Source organism: Hemiscyllium ocellatum, unplaced genomic scaffold (genome assembly GCF_020745735.1).
Source record: "Hemiscyllium ocellatum isolate sHemOce1 unplaced genomic scaffold, sHemOce1.pat.X.cur. scaffold_585_pat_ctg1, whole genome shotgun sequence".
NCBI lineage: Eukaryota > Metazoa > Chordata > Chondrichthyes > Orectolobiformes > Hemiscylliidae > Hemiscyllium > Hemiscyllium ocellatum.
The window spans coordinates 212,369-233,444 of record NW_026869124.1 but is presented as its reverse complement, the minus strand read 5'-3'; positions in this window follow the sequence as shown (position 1 = coordinate 233,444).

The window sequence follows — 21,076 nt, the reverse complement described above, 5'->3', positions numbered from 1 at the left end:
TCTCTAATGAAGACGAGAGAATTTCATAAACTTTCTGAGTCGCTTCCCATCGATTCCCACACTGGTGTCCACCTCAGCTGCCCGCCGTGTGGCTCATGCACAGGTGTAGACATCTCTGCAGCAAGCCGCATGGTTCATGTCAAAGACAAGGAAAACGCCAACTCGTACTGGCCCCGAGGTGTGTGCTTCCTCACAATGTGATCTGTCCTTCTCGGATAGTAATACTACCTTCACTTTTCAGCTCGAGAACATTCTTTGGGATGTTTAATCTTCAAAACAGACTTCGATCCCGTAAGTCTGCTGCACGATCTGTTCGGCTTTGTGCATTTTCCCTGTAGTCCGGTGTGTTTCATGTTCCGTGTAAACGTGAAAGTTGCCCTGTTTTGAGCAACGGGTGCAATCATTTCCCAAGGCAAGAATCGAAATCCCAGTCATGTCACACAGCTCTTGGTTTCTTTGTTGAATCAGATTCGAATTTCCATTCTCTCACACAGACCTTAGATTTGTGGCTCAAACGAGTCTCTGAAGGCAGATCAGCTTCCCATGGTTTTTGTGTGGCTTGATGGGTTATCATTATTTGCTGCAAAATTGATATTGTAGCTGGGCAGATCCCAGCAGCAGCGCGAACAGGGCAGGGATCTGGAACTCTTTCCCCGGGACTGTGATTCTGTTGTTTTGCAGGCGCACCATTGAAAGTGTACGAAAATGTCCGATTGTGGGTGGCTTGTCTTGTGGCCGATTGGTCGGAGGTGCTGTGTTGAGTTTATATTTCTAATGAGGATTGTGTTCGAATCGCACCATTTGTGTGCTTTACTGGTTTTACTGCAGCGTGTTAATGTTCAGTATTAAAATTCCAACACGATAGCTTACTTTGCTTATTGGAAATGTATCTCCGATTTGAGAGAATGCACCCTCTCCAATGTGCCAGTGTCCATGCCGTAGTGATCGCATTCGCCTCCCACAGGAAAAGCCCGGACCTCAAGCAGATCCACTGCTGCATCATGTTCCGGCCAAGTTGTGTTGTTCACTATTCCACTGAAATCGAACGGATATTGGGATTTCATCACTGGTGTGAAACAAAATCCTGCAGTGACTTTAGTTATCATTATTTGGTGTTCTAGTGCATGGAAAAATAATTCCAGTTAATTGCAATGTCATATGGTCTTAAATTTCTCTAATTTCCTTCACTTGTGTCCTGGAGATGTGAGCTGCAAGCAATGCTGCATTGTTGATCGGATGAGCAAACTAATGTAATCGAGACTGTCTTTGGGAATCTTCACTTTTCATGGCTCGTTCATGTTCGGTTCTTTGTTTTCCCTCATTTCAAAGTTTTTCGGGAGGTGGCGGTGCACTAAGTTTCCAATATATGTTGGGAGCGCAGTTTGGAATTGTTCTGAAGGATCTGGGAACCGTTTATGGCTTATTGCCCTCGGACTGACCCCAGAACAGCATTTATGCTTCGAAATCTCTGGAAATGCATTTTAAACAAACTCCCATTTCCCAGCATCTGGCCCCTATCCCACTAAACCCTTCCCATCCAGAAACTCATCCGGTTGCCTTTGAAATCTTCTGAGTGTACGAGCCTCCTCCACTTCCTCTGGTCGCTGATTCCATCCCGCACAACCTTCTGTGTGGGAAAGGTGCCTCAATCCCTTTTATATTTTACCGTCTCACCTTACACCTATGCTCTCCAGTTTTCAACTCACCCCACATTGCCGAAGACAAAAACTGAAGTATTCAGTTTACAAACCTTCCTTAATGTCATGCCCACATTCAGACTTGCCCAAACTGTGCATCCCTGACAACATCCTTATCTATATTTTGTGAGCAATTTCACATGATTTTCTTAATTTTTCAATGATGGCAATTACGCTGGAGAGCATCCAGCTCCTGGAAACGGAAAGGTGAAGCGTTGAACTGTAAATTTTAGTGCTGGCCGACTCTGAACACCAGCTGTTGACGGAGATGCTTCCTGTATTGTAGTGTGGATTGGAGTCACCTTATACACGAAAACTCCCCGCTTCAAAATCCCCGCTTCAAAATCCGACAATAACAGCCCTTATTCCCGATGGCAGCCTTTCAGACTGTGGTGAGCAGAGCTTTCTAACTTGCTGTTCACGTCAGCAAACCTGGCTTTGAATTTGCTCGCTCATACATGCTCGTGTGGTGAAAAGGAATACAATCCCATTTCATTACTGTGTGAAACATTGTTACAGTTTTCTCCAATCTGGTTCTGAATAAGCACAGATGTGTACAGCACTGATGGTCATTCTGTTTCAGAGTGGGGTCACCGTGGTCTGATCCTTCCACTAAAAGAAATACCGCATTTGTTTTTCTTGAGCAGGCGGCCCGGTTCAAAGTCAAGGAGCAAAGGTTCCCAGCAACAATCCTCAACTGAGAACCTGGGCATTTTTCATGGGGAATCGTCAGTGGGAGTAACGTTGTGGAAGCACCCGGTTCTGCAGTGTTTCTAAACACTAAATCGAAGCGCGATTGGATTTTAGTATTCAGAGGCACAATTTAAATTGATTGGTAAAACTGGAATTGTTTCTTAATTAGCAAACAAAACTGACTTGTTTCACAACCAACCGTTGCATTTTTCCAATTTTTCAGTAAACGCTGAGACTGCGAGCTTGTCATCACAGGTATTTGTCAGCTCTCAGTTCCGAACAGCATTCACTCTCATTTAAAGTTGGAGAGCACGCCTTCAACATCTTAACGCTGTTCTCATCACAAAATCCTGCAACTTCTAATCTCGGGGACAGGGGTTGGATTGCAGCCGTTACCATGTGAATGTAAAGATTTTCACACGAGAAGCACCATTCATGAGGAGAGAGTTTCTGTAAGCTGTGTCCCAGGGCTGTGCAGAGAGCTGCAGTGGCCACTTTCTGTTGACAGCAGGTGTATGGAGAGAACAATGTTTGTCCCTGTCTTACTCCGTGTGGGGTCACGGAACACAGAACCATCAATGGTTTGGGCTGCAATTCAACCTTGCCATGGATTTTCCGGTTTAAATGGAGCTAGGGTGGTATTCCCATTGTCTGATCTAGAACAACCAAGGTCTCAAACTACCAACCATTATCTTGCAGCCTCCTGCTGCCAATTTGAGCCTCACAGCCTGTCATCAACCAGGCGTGCCGATTTCCCTAAAGCAGGAAGGTTAGCGGGAATCTGAAGGGCGGTGGAACAGCTGGAGCTCTCACTGTTTTCAGAGTCTGTCACCAATTTTCCTGCTTTCATGACCAAGAGTGTCAGAGAGCTTGAGGGGTCTGCAAACACCCAGAGGGAAAGGAACCATCACAAACTGGAAGATATCCAGACTCTTCATTGTGACTTCCTGAGCTACATCACTATGACTCTGGTACTGGGATAATTCAAGCGCACGGCTTGACAGAATCTGGAAATTAAATACAGAACTACGGGCTGTTCAGTCCAAATGCAATCCATTAAGATACAGTGGATAGTGAATCTATTCCAAATAACCACTTCATCAAATCCTCCCTGTCAATCTATCCACAAACTTTTTTTTGTATTTCTTCATCCATTTACCCCAACTAATGTGAACATCTTGTTTTCATCTTCCTTATCTATACCAGTTATTAGCCAATAAGCTCTGTCGCATCTCGCTTCAACTCCAGTTGCTCCATCGCATCATAAATCACTCCTGAAACTTTCTGGTAAATGAATGAGTCTATCCCCTCTCTGGACCCTCCCATCCTTCACAATATATGATGATCTCTGTTGTGAGTATACTGATCACACCTGGAGGAGGGATATTGTGAGTTTCTGAAATTATAGAGAGGGTGCAGGAGGAACCCAATAAGACTGGCACGTTTTGGGAGAGAGAAATAATGTTCATGTTTAGAGACAATTTCTTACTTTATTTTGATTATTCTTTTCTCTCTGCCCTAATAGTGATGGATCTCGGAAGCTTCTTTCTCTGAGGATTTCAAGGAAAGTATCAAACAAAGGGAATTATTTGTCTCTCTGATTTCTCACCTGGACTGACACTGCCTTTATTAAACCTCTTTGAATATTTGAAGAAGATTCACAGACAGGAAACACCAAAGAAACATTTAATCAAAATCTGACATGAGATCAATCGATTCATCAGAAACTGGAAATAATTGGCGTTTGAGTGTTGCATCCTCAGTCATTACCAATCACTGCATATAATTTCTCCATCATATCCTCCCTGACGGATCTGTACCAAAGTCTTAGGTGATAGTTGATGTATCCCATACCTGAGGGAGGTAGAGGAGGTTGGGAGCTGACAGGATGAACTAGGTTGGGGAGTAGATGGTGTTTGTGTGACAGACGCTGGGAGTATTTGATCCTCGCTCAGTCAGCCATTACCCTCACGCCATGCGGGCTGACCGGGGGAGTATTGACCTGTTACTGTCTCTGTCTGTCTGTGACAGAGTGTGGGCTGGGGGTCACTTGTTCCCTTTTTGCCTTTTCTATCTCTCTCACTCTCATTCTCTCTTTCTCTTCTCTCTCCTCTCTCGTTTTCTCTCTCACACTCTCATACTTCTGCTCTGTCTTCTCCACCTCTTCTTCACTTCTCTTCTCCTCCTCTTCTCTTCTCCCTCTTTCTCCTCCTCTCTCTCTTCTCTCTTCTCTCTCCCATCTCTCTACTCTCTCCCATCTCTCTTCCCTCACACTTCTCTCCCACTCTCTCTCCCCCGACTCTCTCTTCATTTCTCTCTCTCTTGTTAGGGTCGTACGGTGGCTCAGTGTTGACCACTGCTGTCTCACAGTGCCAGAGACCCTGTCCAAATTGTGCCCAAGGTGACCGTCTGTGTGGAGTCAGCACATTCTCCCCAGTGTCTGCGTGGGTTTCCTCACCCGGCCCAATGGTGTGCAGTTCAGGGTGGACTGGTCATGGGGGAGTTGCCCAAAGGGTTAGGTGAACTGTTCAGACAGAGAAAGGTCTGGGTGGGTTACTCTCCTACCCATCTTCCCACCCTTCTCTTTCCCCCAATCTCCTACACCCCTCTTCTCTGCCACCCTGCCCTCACCCGTCTTCACGATTCTCTCCTCTCTTTCCTCCCCCACTTTCACCGTCCTACCCATCTGCACTTCTGTCTTTCACCCAATCTCCTCCTCCCCACCTCCCACCGCTCTGTCCTCCTGAACTCTCCTCGCCACCTCCTTCTGCTCCCACGCCTCCTGCTGCCTATTCCCTCTCTCCACGCCACCACCTCCTCCCCCTCACCTCTTCTCTCCCCGCTAACATCCCCCCGCTCTCCTCCTCCTCGCCCCGACACCTCACCCACTCTCCCCCTCCCCCTCTCAGAAACCCTCCTTTGCCCCTGCTGCTCTCTGCTTCATTCTCCCTGCCCCTCTCTCCTCCACTTCTCTCTCCTCTCCCTCTCTCTCTTTCACCCCTCTTTTCTGCGCCCTCTCTCCTCTCCTCTCCTCCCCCTCCATCCTCCCAAACTCCTCCCCTCTCTCTCCTCCCCCTCTCTGTCCTACCCCTCTCTCCTCCCACTCCATCCCCTCCCCTCCCTGTCGTCCCCCTCTCTCCTCCCCTCTCTCTCCTCGCCCCTCATTCTCCTACCCCCCTCTCCTCCCCCTCTTCGTCCTCCCCCTAACTTCCACTCTCTCTCTCTCCTTCCCCTCTCCATCCTCCCCCTCTCCACCCACTCTCTCTCCCCTTTCCTTTCTCTCCTCCCCTCTCTCTCCTCTCTCTCTCATCCCCCTCTCTCTCCCACTCTCTCCTCCCCATGCTCCCCCTCCCATCTCTCCTCCCACCTCTCTCTTCCCACCCTCCCCTCTCTCTTATCCCCCTCCCCTCTCTCCTCATCCCCACCCCCTCCTCCTCCTTCTCTCTTCTCTCCTCTCCCCTCCCCTCTTCCCTCTCTCCTCTCCTCTCTCCCCTCTCCTCTCACTCCTCACTACTCTCTCCTCCTTCTCTCCTCACCACTGTCTCCTCTCCCCTTCCCTCTCTCCTCTCTCCTGTCCCCTCTCTCCTCCCCCTCACCTCTCCCTTCTACTCTTTCTCCCCTCTCCTGCTCACCACTCCACTCTCCCTTCTCTCATCTCTCCTCATCCCCTCTCCTCACCCCTTCTGTTCTTCCACCCTCTCCTTTCTTCACCTCCACTCCTCTCCTCTCTCAGTTCCCCACCGTCTCATCCCCCTCTTCTCCACACTCACTTCTTCCCCTGTCCCGTCCCACTCTTCTTCACCCCCTCTCCAAAAATCCTTCCCTACTGCCTCGTATACTCTCCTCCAACCTCTACTCTCCCATCTCTCCTGCCCCCTCCTCCCTGGCTCTCCTCCCTGTCTATGCTGCATTTCCCTGCTCACCTTCCCCCTCCTTCCCCGACTTCTGCCTCTCCTCCTCACTCTCTCCTCCCCTTCATCTCCCACCGTGCTCCCCTCCTGCTCATCTTCACCTCTTTCCTTCCCAATCCTCCACACATCCTCTACCCCTCATGTCCCTCTCTCCTCCACCTCCCACCCCCTTCTCCACCCTGTCTATCCTACTCCACCCCAGACTCCCCCTCACCTCACACCCCAAACTCCCCCTACGTCCTCGCTTCCTCCTCTGTCTCCTTCCCTCGCTCCTAACCACTCTCCCTCTTCCCCATCACTCGTCCCCCCCACTTCATTCGCTGTCTCCTCCCAGTTCTCCACCTTCCACTTCCTCCCACGTCTACTCCTCTCCTTCATTCCTCCCCTTCTCTCCTACAACCGCCTTCCCATACACCCTCCACCCCTCTACTCCCCCTCACGCCATCCACCCCCCTCACCCTCTGTCCTCCTGTTCCCTCTCCTATCCAACTCTTCCCACCCTCTCCTCCCATCTCTACTCCTACTCTCGACAACCGTTCCCAGCTCTCTCCTACCGCCCTCTCTCCACCCCTTCTTTCCTCTGCTCTGCCTCTTTCCCCAATCCACTTATCCCCGCACCTCCCCCTCCTCCATACTCTCTTCTTCCCTTCCCTCCTCGCCTCTCCCTCCCGTCCCCACCCCACTCTCCCTCCCCATCTCTCACATTGAAAGGTGAGGCATACAAAGTGGTCAAAAGCAACAGGAAATCGGAAGGTTGGGAAAGCGTTAAAGATCAAAAGAAAGTCACAAAAAGAGTGAGAAAGAACCGTAGGAAAGAACAGGAGAGAAAATATGTACCACAGAATTTAAAAACAGATAGCAGAATTTTCTATGAAAACTTTAAATGAAAATGAGTGGCTAAGGTAAATGTTGGTCCTTCAGGGGACGAGGAGGGGCATTTAGTTATGGGATGTGATGAAATGGCTGAGGCACTGAACAGGTATTTTGCATCGGCCTTCTCTGTGGAGGGCACTAATACCATGCCAGAGATTGACAAAGTGGTGGAGTCAGTGAGGATCTGGAAACAAACGTTATTACGGAACGCGAGTGTTGGGCCAGCTTATGGAGCTAAGTACAGACAAGTCTCCTGTCCTGGTGTAATGCATCCCAGCGTGCTAAAAGAGCCAGCGGGGTATAGAACAGGTGCACTGTCAGTAATTTTCCTAGTTTGCTGGACTCTGAGGCAGTTCCAGCAGATTGGAATACAATGGCGCCGCTGTTTAAAAAGGATGGTAGACAAAAGATGGGGAAGTATAGATCAGTTAGCGCAACATCTGTAGTGGGGAAAATGCTTGCGTCTCTTATCAAGGAAGAAAGAGCAAGGCATTGCTGGATTCCCCGGGTGAATTCCTTCCCACACATAGAACAGCTGAACGACTTCTACCCCATGTGAATAGGATGATGTTAAATAAAGACCATTGAATTTAAGAACTTTACAGATCTTAACTTTTTTTTCCCCACAGTCAGGGAAAAGCCCTCTTGTCAGTGTAAAGCCACTGGTGTGACATGAAGCTGGATGACAAAATAAATCTGTTCACACAGAATGTCTGTGTCAATGAGTCTCCAGTTGGTCTGGGAATTTGCAATTCTTCTCAGAGTCCAAATATTTCCATGGTGCTGATCTCTTCACATATCGCCAAGTTGGATGATCTGGTGAACCCTTTCCCAGAAACACAACATATTTATGGCTTCTCTGTCTGTGAATGTTTTTATATTGTTAACTGGATAATGTTAAATAATTTCTGCAGTCAGTTCACTGGAACACTCACGTTCTTAGGTGTGTGTGTGTGTGTGTGTGTGGGGCTTGACCACACACAATGTTGTTTGAAACCTTTGCTCACTGACATACAAGATAATCATGTTCCCTTTATGGCCAAATGCATATCGTGACTCTGTTGGATCTTTACATCATGTTTGATTTCTCTCACTTCTTGCGAGAGGTGCAAGTGGAGTTCAATGCAGCTAAATGTGAGATGAGGCACTTTGGGAACAATAACAGGAAGGCGGAATGTTGGGTTCTTGGTGGTCATGTGGATGTGCAGAGGGATCTTGGAGTCCATGTACATAATCCCTGAAAGTTGCCACCAGATGGATAGTCCTGTTAAGGCGGCATCCGGTGTGATGGTTTCATTGATAGGGGGATTGAGTTCTGGAACCGCAATATCATGCTACAACTATGCAAAATGCTGGTGTTGTCACAGTTGGAATATTGTGTACAGTTCTCGTTGCCCCATTACAGAAAGAATGTGGAAGCATTGGAAAAGGTGCAGAGGAGATTTATCAGGATGGTGCCTGGTCTGGAGGGAAGGTCGTATGAGGAAAGGCTGAGAGACTTGGATCTGTTCTCATTGGAAAGAAGGCGGCTAAGGGGGATTTGATAGAGACGTATAAGATAAGCAGAGGATTAGACAGGGTCGACAGTGAAAGTGTTTTTCCTAGGGTGATGACGTCAGCATGTACGAGAGGGCTCAACTACAAATTGAGGGGTGATAGATTTAAGACAGATGTCAGAGGCAATTCTTTACATACAGAGAGAGTGGTAAGTGTGTGGAATGCCCTACCTACTAAGGTAGTCAACTCAGCCACATTAGGGAGATTTAAATAATCCTTAGATAAGCTCATGGATGATTTTGGGATAGCGTAGGGGGACGAGTTGAGAAAATTCCACAGGTCGGTGCAACATTGAGGGCTGAACGGCCTGTTCTGTGCTTTATTGTTCTATGTTCTATAATCTGAATCTTGTTCCAAGGTAGAAATGACAAATTCTAGAGGCCACAGATTTCAGGGGATAGGGGGAAATTTAATGAAAATAAAAACTGAAAGAACAGAAGATGCGGTAAGTCAGAAACAAAAACAGGAGTTTCTGGAAATACACAACAAGTCTGGAAGCATTTGTGAAGAGAAATTAGAGTTCACTGATGAAGGACCCGAAACATAAAGGGATTTTTTTTTTCTGACACTGCAAGACCTGCTGAGCATTTCCAACAACACGTGAAAGTTTAAAGGTAATTATGTCAGGCAATTTTCTAATGCAAAAGGTGGTAGATGACGAGAATGTACTCTCTTGGGAGGTGGTAAAAGCAGAAACAATCACGATGCTTAAGACGCATTTGAGCACACTCATAAGTCGACAGGGGTTGGCAGGGATATGGATCATGTCCAGGCAGATGGAATTAGTTTGGAATGGCATCATGGTCTGCACAGACATGATGGGCCAATTATTCCAGTGCTGTACTGTTCTGTTTTCCAGGGGGTACAATGTGTGGAGCGAGAGTTACTACTTTTTGGACCACACAGTAGTTGATACATTTTGAGACAGGAAATATATATTTGGATGGCACAGACACAAAGAGTAGAGACTGAAGGAAGGGGGGGGGGGGGGGGGTGGGACAATGTGTACAATTCTTTAAAGGAGATAGGACATAATCAAAGTGTTGTGATCAAAAGATATGGGACCCTGGGTTTCATTAAACAATTTCATTGATGGGTTCGGTCACAGTCAATCATTGTATCCAATTCAGGTCAACAGATTCCTGCTCAGGAAGGATCTAAGTGATTGTCAGGGTGTGGAGTGCAGACTTACTGGTGTGGTGCACTGATCAAGAAAGTGCAGTCACTGGATTCATTTGGAAAAAAAATGCTATTTTCTTTGAAGAAATCAAGTTGAATATATCTTGATAGAATAAAATGGATAAGCATTCCTGATGAAGGGCTTATGCTCGAAACGTCGAATTCTCTATTCCTGAGATGCTGCCTGGCCTGCTGTGCTTTGACCAGCAACACATTTTCAGCTGTGATCTCCAGCATCTGCAGACCTCATTTTTTACTCGAAGATTATAACACATCCAGATACAGCAGACAATAAAATAAATCGCACTTGATAGGTGATGGCTCAAAATTTAAGATTAGATATAACGTTTTCAGAAAGTGGGAGATGAGCAAGTGTTCCCATTGACTGTATTGGCTGGAAATATGCAGAACATGCTGCCTATTATGGTGGTGCAAGTAGAGATGGTCAATGATTAACAAATACGATTATATCAGATCTGAGAGAAATAAACTTTCTGGATTTTGGGGCCAGTTGGAGAATGAGAATAAGGGATTCTGCTACAGAGAGCCAGCTTGGCTTTGATGAGCCCCTTTCTATGCCATAACACATTTTTTTTGTACTTGCTTAACTTGTTCTGGTTATTTGTCTTCAGGGGTTAAATTATCGTTAAGGTGAATCTACTCTGTGTTCATGCTCAGACCGACACAGGTTCCACATCAGGAGATAATGTTCATTGCTTTATATATGGTTGTAGGGGAGTCCCCTGGTAGGATACACAGAACTGAAAATCTGCTCTAGGGTGTTTTCACCAGGATTGTGAATACCTTGGAACATCTAGTACCACACCAATACCTGAAATGCTTTCCGACTGACTGACTAAATGAAAAATGTTCCTTCCACAGCATGATGCTGGCTGGAGTACTGTGGTCAGTGTTGTTTCACAAGGATCCGAAATGCAATATCTATTGTCTGTAACACATATCAATGATTAGCATGGAAATGTAAACGATTTAATTAGCAAGTTTCTAGATAGTACAAAGTGATGAAGTTGTGAATGTTGTCAAAGAATACAGCAAGAATGAGATCAGTTGGAAAACCCATACAAAAATAGATTTTAATCTAGACAAGTGTAAGGTGATGTATTTTGGGAGACTCATTGCAAGAGGAATGTATTCACTAAACCTAAGGGCTCTCAGCAGCATTGATATACAGAGGGATCTTCAGGGGCAAGTTCACAGCTCCCTGAAAGTGGTGAAGGAGGTGGATGGCAGGCTTGCCTTCTTCTGTCGGGGAGTGAATATAAACCTGTCATTAGGACACCTTTGGAGTATTGTGTGCTGTTTTGATCACCACATACAAAGGAGGATGTGCAGGCTTTGGACCGCGTGAGAAAAGGTTTACCAGGATGTTGCCTGGATTGGGAGAGGTTGGAAAGACTTGGATTTTTGTCTTGGGGAAGTCAGTGGCTGCGGGGGATCCGAAAGGCTCAGACAGAGTGAAAAATCTGAATTTTTTTTCCAAGTTGAAATGGCAAATTCTACAGGCCATAGATTTAAGGGGAGTGGGGGCAAGTTTAAAGGAAATGAAAACTGAAACAACTGCAGATGCTGTAAAACAGAAGCAGAAACATTTTCGGGAAATGTTCAGCAGGTCTAGCAGCTTCTATGAAGAAAAATTAAAGTTAAAGTTTCTGAGGAAGGGTGACCAGACCCGAAACATGAACTGATTTTTCTTCACAGATGCTGCATGATCTGCTGAGCATTTCCAACAACATGTGCAAGTTTAAAGGCAGTTGTGTCAGACAAGTTTCTTATGCAGAAGGCGGTAAGTGACAAGAATGTACTTTCCTGAGAGATAGGAAAAGCAGAAAAAAAAATCACAACTTTTAAGAGGCATTTGGGCGGGCACATAATCAGGCATGGGTTGGCAGGGATATGGACCATGTACAGGCAGGTGGAATTAGTTTGGAATGGCATCATGATCCGCACAGACATGTTGGGCCAATTATTCCGGTGCTGCACTGTTCTGTTTTCCAGGAAGTAGAATATGTGGAGCGAGAGATAATATTTTGAGTGAAATATGTCCCTTCTTTAGAACACACAGTAAGTTGATGCATTTTGAGAGAAGCAATGTCAAAACGGAATATATATTTGAATGGCACAGATACAGACAGCAGGACAGCAAATATGGGGGACAATGTGTACCAATCATTAAAGGAGAGAAAACATAAACTGGTTTGAGTAAAACAAATAGATGCTTGGCTTCCTTAGTGGGGGAACGATAATAAACTCACAGAAAAGATGCTGACCCTTGACAAGACTCTAGTTAGGTCGCAGTCAATCATTACATTCAATTCTGGTCAACAGATTCCTGATCAGAATGAGGAAGTTAAACTACCACAGAGGGGCCAGTTCCATACCTTTTGCTTCTCTTTCAGGACACTGTGGGGTCTCAAGGGTTAAACATTCCTTGCCAAAGGCCTTATTTCATCAACTGAAGGCCTGTACTCTTAGAATACAGACAGAACACCACAGAAAGGGGGAGGCTGACTGTATCTCAAAATAGAACCTCTTGCAGCCACACATGTGGATTTCCCCGTAACCCTAGACAGAGGAATTTGCCCTTTCCAGACAAGACTGAGAACCCTGGGCACAACCCTATTAAACTGCCTCCCGCTCCCATTGTGTTACCTCTCCTCCATATTAGCATAGGTAAGTGAATCCCCCGTTTACTGAAGGAAGAACCCTTCTGCCGTAATCTCTTCCCATCAACACATAATCATGAACAATATGATAATCAATTTCTGTAATCCATTCACATGTTATAACAGGACATAGACATTCATCAAGCTTTGCAAATTCATAATTCCCTACTTTAAACTGTGTAATGACATTCGCCCATGTGACTGACATGCCTTTGTCTAATTCCTATTAAATATACTGTCTCTGTGGGTAAGGCAGAGATTCGTGAAGACGAGTTTCTACAAGTAGGCACTCGGCTACTTTAGAGACACTTTGAAACTCTCGCCGGCTGTCCAATAATAAAGCTATTGCTGTTGTGCAGAAAACTTGCATCGTCCGGATTTGTGGAACAATATAGTCATCAACAATGAAGGATATAAGTGATCTTCAGAGTGTGGAGTACAGACTTACTGGAGTGGTTCACTGATGAAAATGGTCAAAGCACAGCAGGCCAGGCAGCATCTCAGGAATAGAGAATTCGACGTTTCGAGCATAAGCCCTTCATCAGGAATAAGAGAGAGAGAGCCAAGCAGGCAAAGATAAATGGTAGGGAGGAGGGACTAGGGGGCGGGGCGATGGAGGTGGGATAGGTGGAAGGAGGTCAAGGTGAGGGTGATAGGCCGGAGTAGGGTGGGGGCGGAGAGGTCAGGAAGAGGATTGCAGGTTAGGAGGGCGGTGCTGAGTTGAGGGAACCGACTGAGACAAGGTGGGGGGAGGGGAAGTGAGGAAACTGGAGAAATCTGAATTCATACCTTGTGGTTGGAGGGTTCCTCCTCCAGTCGTCGTGTAGTTGTGTTCTGCCGGTGGAGGAGTCCAAGGACCTGCATGTCCTCGGTGGAGTGGGAGGGAGAGTTAAAGTGTTGAGCCACGGGGTGATTGGGTTGGTTGGTTCGGGCGGCCCGGAGGTGTTCTCTGAAGCGTTCCGCAAGTAAGCGGTCTGTCTCACCAATATAGAGGAGGCCACATCGGGTGCAGCGGATGCAATAGATGATGTGTGTGGAGGTACAGGTGAACTTGTGGCGAATATGGAAGGATCCCTTGGGGCCTTGGAGGGAAGTGAGTGAGGTCCTTGGACTCCTCCACCGGCAGAACACAACTACATGACGACTGGAGGAGGAGCGCCTCATCTTCCGCCTGGGAACCCTCCAACCACAAGGTATGAATTCAGATTTCTCCAGTTTCCTCACTTCCCCTCCCCCCACTTTGTCTCAGTCGGTTCTCTCAACTCAGCACCGCCCTCCTAACCTGCAATCCTCTTCCTGACCTCTCCGCCCCCACCCCACTCCGGCCTATCACCCTCACCTTGACCTTCTTCACCTATCCCACCTCCATCGCCCCTCCCCTAGTCCCTCCTCCCTACCATTTATCTTAGCCTGCTTGGCTCTCTCTCTCTTATTCCTGATGAAGGGCTTATGCTCGAAACGTCGAATTCTCTATTCCTGAGATGCTGCCTGGCCTGCTGTGCTTTGACCAGCAACACATTTGCAGCTGTGATCTCCAGCATTTGCAGACCTCATTTTTTACTTGGTTCACTGATGAAGACAATGCAGTCACTGGATTGATTTGAATAAATTGCGATTTTCTTTGAAGTGAAGAAGTTGGATATAGTTTTGATGGAGCTGTATAAGATTATAACAGACCTAGATATAGCAGACAAAAATATCTGTATTCGATAGATGATGGCACAAGAATTAAGGTGAGATGTAAGGTTTTGAGATGGGGGAGATGAGCAAGTGTTTCTACTGACTGTATTGGCTGGAAAAATGCAGAACATGTTGCTTATTATGGTGGTGCAAGTAGAGAAGATCAATGATTAATAAAAACAATTATATCAGATCTGAGGGAAATAAACTTGCAGAGTTTGGGGTACATATGGAGAATGAGAATATTGGATTCTGCTACAGAGAGCCAGCTTGGATTTGTTGGGCCTCTTTCTGTCCTATAATGCATTTTATTTGGACTTGCTTAAATTGCTCTGCTCACCGATAAAGTTGTCATTTAGGGAAATCTACTCAGACCAATGCAGGCTGTCCCTCCACAGCAGGAGATAATGTTTACTGCCTTATACTGGGTCCCTGATGGGTGGGGGGAGGGGGGGGGGGGTGAATGGTGGGGGGGCTAACGGTGCATGTAACAGTCTGTAGCATTTATCTGAAATGGTAGAACACCAGTGCAGCCACACTAGGGACCGACTCTAAAAATGTGGGGAATGCCAGAAGGGAATTCTTTAACTATCCCACCTGGAAACTGGCCAAACCAGTCAGACTGGGGATCTGTTCACCTGCTCTGTGCGTGTGTGGGGGGAAGGGATTCACTCAGGCATCCATCCTGCTGAGACACCAGTCAATTTACTGATAGCCACAGTTGAAGGATATTTTTCCCCTCTTTCTCACGCCAAGTGATGTACAATGGTTTTGGCAGCTCATAAAGTTTTGCACACAGAGAACTTAGGTTTGGAAATGTTTATGACATGTTCCAAGATGTTCAGATTCACACTGGGTAGAGACTTTTATTTTCCTTTATTCATTCACAGGATGAGGGTGTCGCTGGCCCGGCAGCATTTCCTGCCCATCCCTAATTGCCCAGAGGGCAGGGAAGAGGGTCTGAAGTCACAATGTAGGCCAGACCAAGTAAGGATGGCAGCTTCCTTCCTGAAAGGGTAGATGGGTTTTTCTGACAATCTATTAATGGTCATCATTAGACTCTAAATTCACAAGTTATTTTTATTGAATTGAAATTGCCCCATCTGCTGCAGCAGGCTTTGAACCCAGGTCTCCAGAACACTATCTGGGATTTTAGATTAACTGTCTCACGACAATACCACATGGCCAATCCTTCCCCACATCGCTGTCCATCTGCACAGAGTGAACAGTGGTTTTCTGGTTCATCAGAACTGGTTCATCACATGTACGTTTGCTCAATAATTGCAGGAGTTGGATGTTGATTGGCAATTGACATCCATCTCCGAACCATGTATTCTGGGGTTTGTTTCTGGTGATGATTGGAAGCACCATCAGTCTTGTTATCTTTTAGCGATAAAAAGAGTTTCAATTAGCTTTCTGTTAAATGCATGGCAATCAATTCTATTTCACAACGCTCAGGCAGATTAATTTCTTTTGAAGGGCTCTCCATCTCCCCAACCTCGTCCATCCTTACCACCAAGAATGCAATAATCTCATAGAGTCTCTTTATGACAATGAAGGAGACAATCTGATCAGCTGCTTCTTTCCCTACTCCTATGTCGGGTTGGGTCTTAAACTCCCCTTGCCGCAGTTGTGATCCTGCATCATTGTACAGTGTTGCTCATATTTCATGTCTTGGCCTATCAGTGTTCATGATACTGCATGTAGTATATGGGACCAACAGTGTAAGAGTTTAGCTCTTTCCTTCCAACAACAGCAGTAGAATTGTACTCCAACAAAACTTACAGAATCATGGCCCAGCATATCCCCCAATTTACCTCTTACCATCGAATCAGAGGATCAATCCTCGTTCAACTGAGAGAATTCAGGAGGGCATGCCAGTAACAGCAGCATGAATACCTAAAAATGAGGTGTTAACCTGATGAGGTTACCAAAGAGGATTACTTGTGTTCCAAACAGCATAAGTGGCAAGTGATAGACAGAGCGAAGCAATCTGGGAAACAACAGATCTAAGATTTGCCGTCCAGCCACATCCTGTTGTGAATGAAATCAGAGCACAGCTGGAGTTCTGAGGACAGTTCTCTTCAAGATATTAACCAACAAGAACATCAGACTGGATTAATTATCATAAAACTCAAGTCCGTTTAATATTCTTATATTTACAATCAATGTTCAATTCACCAATGTAGCTGAAGGTAAAGACAATCTTCAAGTGATTGTAACAGTGGAGACATCTGAATACTTGATCAGCAAATTTAAGCCTGTTGTGTTTAGATAGTAATAATTTTAAAGACATTTTAAAAAAGTAAGGTGACTTGAGTATAATGGAAGTCATTGATTGGTGGGTAGCTGATAATCTTGTCTTAATCTGAAATTAATTTAGGATTATTCAACAAATAAACACTTTGTGGGAACCCCAGTCCCATGGAATGCACATCCAGTTCCATGTGGGAAAACCAGGACACTTCTTGTCTGAGCGACAACCATAAGAACACAGAGGTGACACTGGAAATGTCATGAACACTCGTTAAAGTACTGCACACACTTCTGATCCCCACATTCCAGGGTTGATGTGATCACACCAGAGAGGGTACAGAGGAGATTGATCAGAATGTTTCTACAATTGGAAAATTTCTGCTCTGAGGAGAAGTTGGATAGGCTGGGGATGATTTCCGAGGAGGATGAGCTGAGATTTAATTGAAGTGATAAAATACTGAGGAATCCAGATCGAGTGGATAGGAAGGAGCTATTCATTAACTGAGAGGTCAGTAACTGGAGGTTTTAGATTGAAACTAATTGTCAGAAAGAAGGGGAGGGGAGAATTCGTTTCACTCGGAGATGGTGGGGAACAGGAACTCACTGATGGGGTGGCAGAGGCAGTAACCAGCATCACATTAGAATAAAAGGACATGGATGTAACTGAGATGCTGGAGCACGCAGGGCTGCGGACTAAAGTTTGCAGAATGGGATCATTGTGATTTATTTAACATTTCTCCAGAATATTAAACTCAAGTCCAATTTGAGAATTTATGAACATCATCTGACCTGAATTCCAAATGTCAGAATAAATTTAGCAGAAAGTTACAGCACAGATTGAGGCCACTTGGCCTATCCTGCATGTCTTGGCTGTAATAGAATGACCCAGGCTTTACAGCGTTCTGTACTCACCAATGAGAGCAACAATTTCAGACTGTGTACTCTGCCCTCTATGTTGTTATAATCTGCTTTTTCAATGTATTTCCTTGACAGCTGCTCACTTTACTTCCTGGTTTCTTTCCCAGCCCTAACTCCATTCCTCATGGCCTTGAGGGACTACCATTTCTGCAATATAATCTCTCCTGCCTGCCCCCGTGAGACACTGTCTTTTTGTCCTTGTCTCACCCCCACCTTGCTCACAACTTGTTAAATTTCTGATGGTTCCCAGACCTCTGTGACTTCACTGCGCCCCCTGGGTCAGTGGCAGGAGTTTTGAATTCTCTTCCTCATGAGATAATCGGAAATCTTTCTGGCTGCAGTTTCCCCCAGATTTCATTTGGAAAACAAAGAGGGTTTGTGTCAGAGTCTGTTATTTGTGAGCCTTCCTCAACAATCCTGAGCACTTAGACATCATCTATGACCCTCCCACAGATGTGCAGGTTTGCTGGATTGGCCGTGCTAACATGGTCTGTAGTGTGTAGGTTAGGTGGGTTGGTTTAGCCATGGTAAATGTGGGGTTATGGAGTTAGGGTGGGACAGCAGGTCATTGCAGATTCAATGGACCGAATAGTCTCTTTGTGCGCCTAAGGGATTCTGTAATTCTAACTATTTGTGATTGTTGTCACATTTTCCTAAGGCCAGGTTCATTCAGCTCAGGTACACATGCTGCCTTGGTGTTTCTGTAGGTGCTCACTCAATCCTTTACTTCTGTTTTACATCAATTTCACACTGTATGTGAGGGTGGGAATGAACGTGTAAGTATAAATACTCCAACCGAAACCCCTCACAAGTTAGGAACTGTTTCTGCTACTAGCATCACTCACAAGGAACAGAAAAATAAACTTTCAGTCACAAATCTGACAGAAACAGAGGTTATAATCTCCAGGAAAGGCTGAACAGCTTAAAACTCTTTTCTTAAGAAAAGAGGCTCAGAGACAACCTGGTACAAGTAGGAAGCGTTGTATCTGTATTTTCAGAGATTTGAGTTTGAAATAATTGGGTTGGAAGCATGCTTCATTGCCCCAGGTCAACAAAGGTGCTATCTCAATGTGCATCTTTCTATCTGCCGATCTGTCTGAGTCAACAATCAGATGGATATGTCATTGTCTGAGTATTTTCCCGAATTCCTGATTGATTCTGCCTCCCCCTACAATCTCAGGTGCCAGTTGCCTCTAGTCCACAAGGACATGTCGAAGAGCATGACAGGAGAATGGATTGAAACCAAGAGTTCAATAGCCAGAATGAAATAGGAAGAAGGAAATAAACGGGATTTTTGGATCCCAGGGGATACAGATTCCAGGATTAATCCTTGTAGGCATTCTCGCAGTTAAATGAAACAGCATTCCATGATGAGAGTTAAATCCGGGTGGCAGTAGAGGGAGCCACAGAACATTAGCAGGTTTAGTTCAAACACAGGAGGTTTGTTCAGTCAGTTAACAGTGTGTTCAACATGGAGGTGAAGTGAGGAGCGAGGGGAAATGTTACCACAAGCTGCAGATGGATAACTTTCATTGGAACAGGAGGAAGCCATTCAGCCCTTCAACCCTGCACTGCCATTCAATAGATCATGGCTGATTTGTGGCCTAAGTTGCAATGTTCAAAACTCTCCAAACTCATCAGTAAACTCCTCTGAAACAGACAAGATTAATATTCAAAAACAAAACATCTGCAAATGCTGGGAAATCAGGAACTAAAACAGAAATTGCTGGAAAAAGTCAACAGATGGGTCAGGTGACCAGCTGCAGCTGACCATTCTGCCTGTTCTGTAACACTCTCTGGAACAGGTTCTGGTGCGGGGGGAATGAGACTGTCAATAATAACTGAGAAAACAGGAGGATGTGCTCAATCAGAATAAAACCCATTTTGGTCTTGCACTTTTAATCAAAGGCAAACATTGTTCATTATCATTTCAGAAATAAGCTGGTAGGCCAGAAATCAACTCTTCATGTCATTGGGCCTGGGAGACTGTGTTAATTCTGACCTGGTTCAGCCGCCATGTGAATCCTGAATAATGGGGTTGACTCTGAACCATCTCCTGGGCAGTCAGAATGGATGACAAATGCTGCTCCAACAAGTGATGCCATGATCTCACGAACAAACGAAACAAATCCGATCACTATGGTTACTTGTGAACATGCCGGTGTTATTGGAAGAGGATGAATGGGAAGTTTTATGGGATAAAGGGAGAAGAACGGCATTCGGTGAGGTGATCCTTTGGAGAGCTGATCAGCCAATCAGTAACAATTCTGGGAATAATTAATTCTGAGCCCTCTAAGGAAATATCAGAGCAGGGTTTGTAAAGAGGTCAGATTGATTGAGCATCTCGGTGAACACAAGTGAGACACAGGTACAGAGAGGTTTTGGGATGGATTAAATTAAATTTTATACATTTGCACAGTCATCAACATTACAGCAGTGAAAAATGGGAGTGATGGAGAGAGTGGAATTAGAGCAGCAAATAAATCTTCAACATTGATGCAGCTAAAGGGGATGCTGGGTAAAGATACCATAGTTAGTGCTTATTTTATTCTAGACACACCAGCCTAGGAGCACATCCTTCCTGAATCTGTCCTATCGAGCTCTTGAAGATTTTTGTTCATTTGAAGGGTTTCATGTTTAGATACTCCAGAGAAGACAGCTTCAAGCTCCTCAATCTCTCCTGCCAGGGCATGCTGCTGTTAGAATTCAATTCACTGGCATGTTACTGGCTGCTTCATGGACTGGAACTGGCAACTGAGACCGAAAGGCTCCTGTATAAAATACCTTCAATGGTATTGCCAGACATGAGTGGTTTTAGGAAAATGACCTTGACTTACGGGCATTGAGTGTCAGAGCACTTCCTGTTGTGTGGCATCCTGTTTAGATACAATCTATTGATAACTATTAGAACTGACTTGCACTGGCTCTGTCAAAGTGGTCAGAGCATTATGGCTGTCATCGAAGCTGGTAACAAACTTCCCATGGGTTAAAAATTGTAAATGACAGAGTAGGTAGAAGTCTGATGACACTGTTGGAGTATTGATGTTGTTGTTAATCACATTAACTCGGCAGGAGTTGGTTGAATTCATATTGTCTCTTTCTGAATCTCAGGATGTCTCTCTGGGCAAGGAGTCTCCACAAACAGCAATGAACAGGGGTCATCTGTTTTGATTTAAAGCACTGCTGCTTCACAGCACTAGGTACAAGGTTGGAATCCAGCCTTGGTCAACAGCCTGTGTGGAGTTTGCACATTCTCCCCAGAATAGTGTGGGTCCACTCCAGGTGCTCTGGTTTCCTCCAAAGATTTGCGGCTTAGGTGGATCAGTCGTGCTAAATTGTCCACAGTGTCCAGGATTGTGCAGACTCGGTGGATCAGCCATGGGAAATGCAGTGTTACAGGGGTGGAGTGCTCCAGATGGGATGCTCTTTGGATAGTTAGTGGGGTTTGATGGGCCAATGCTCGCCTTCCACACTGTCGGGATTCTAGTCTATGATTGACGATAAAGGCTCCAGAGCCGGGTGCCCTTGAAGAAGGAGCATGTAGTGTACATCAATGCTCTCGATGCCTTCAGATAGAGGTGGGCACCGCAGTGGATACAGTGCTTTATCTCCATTGCTCCCTCCTCTC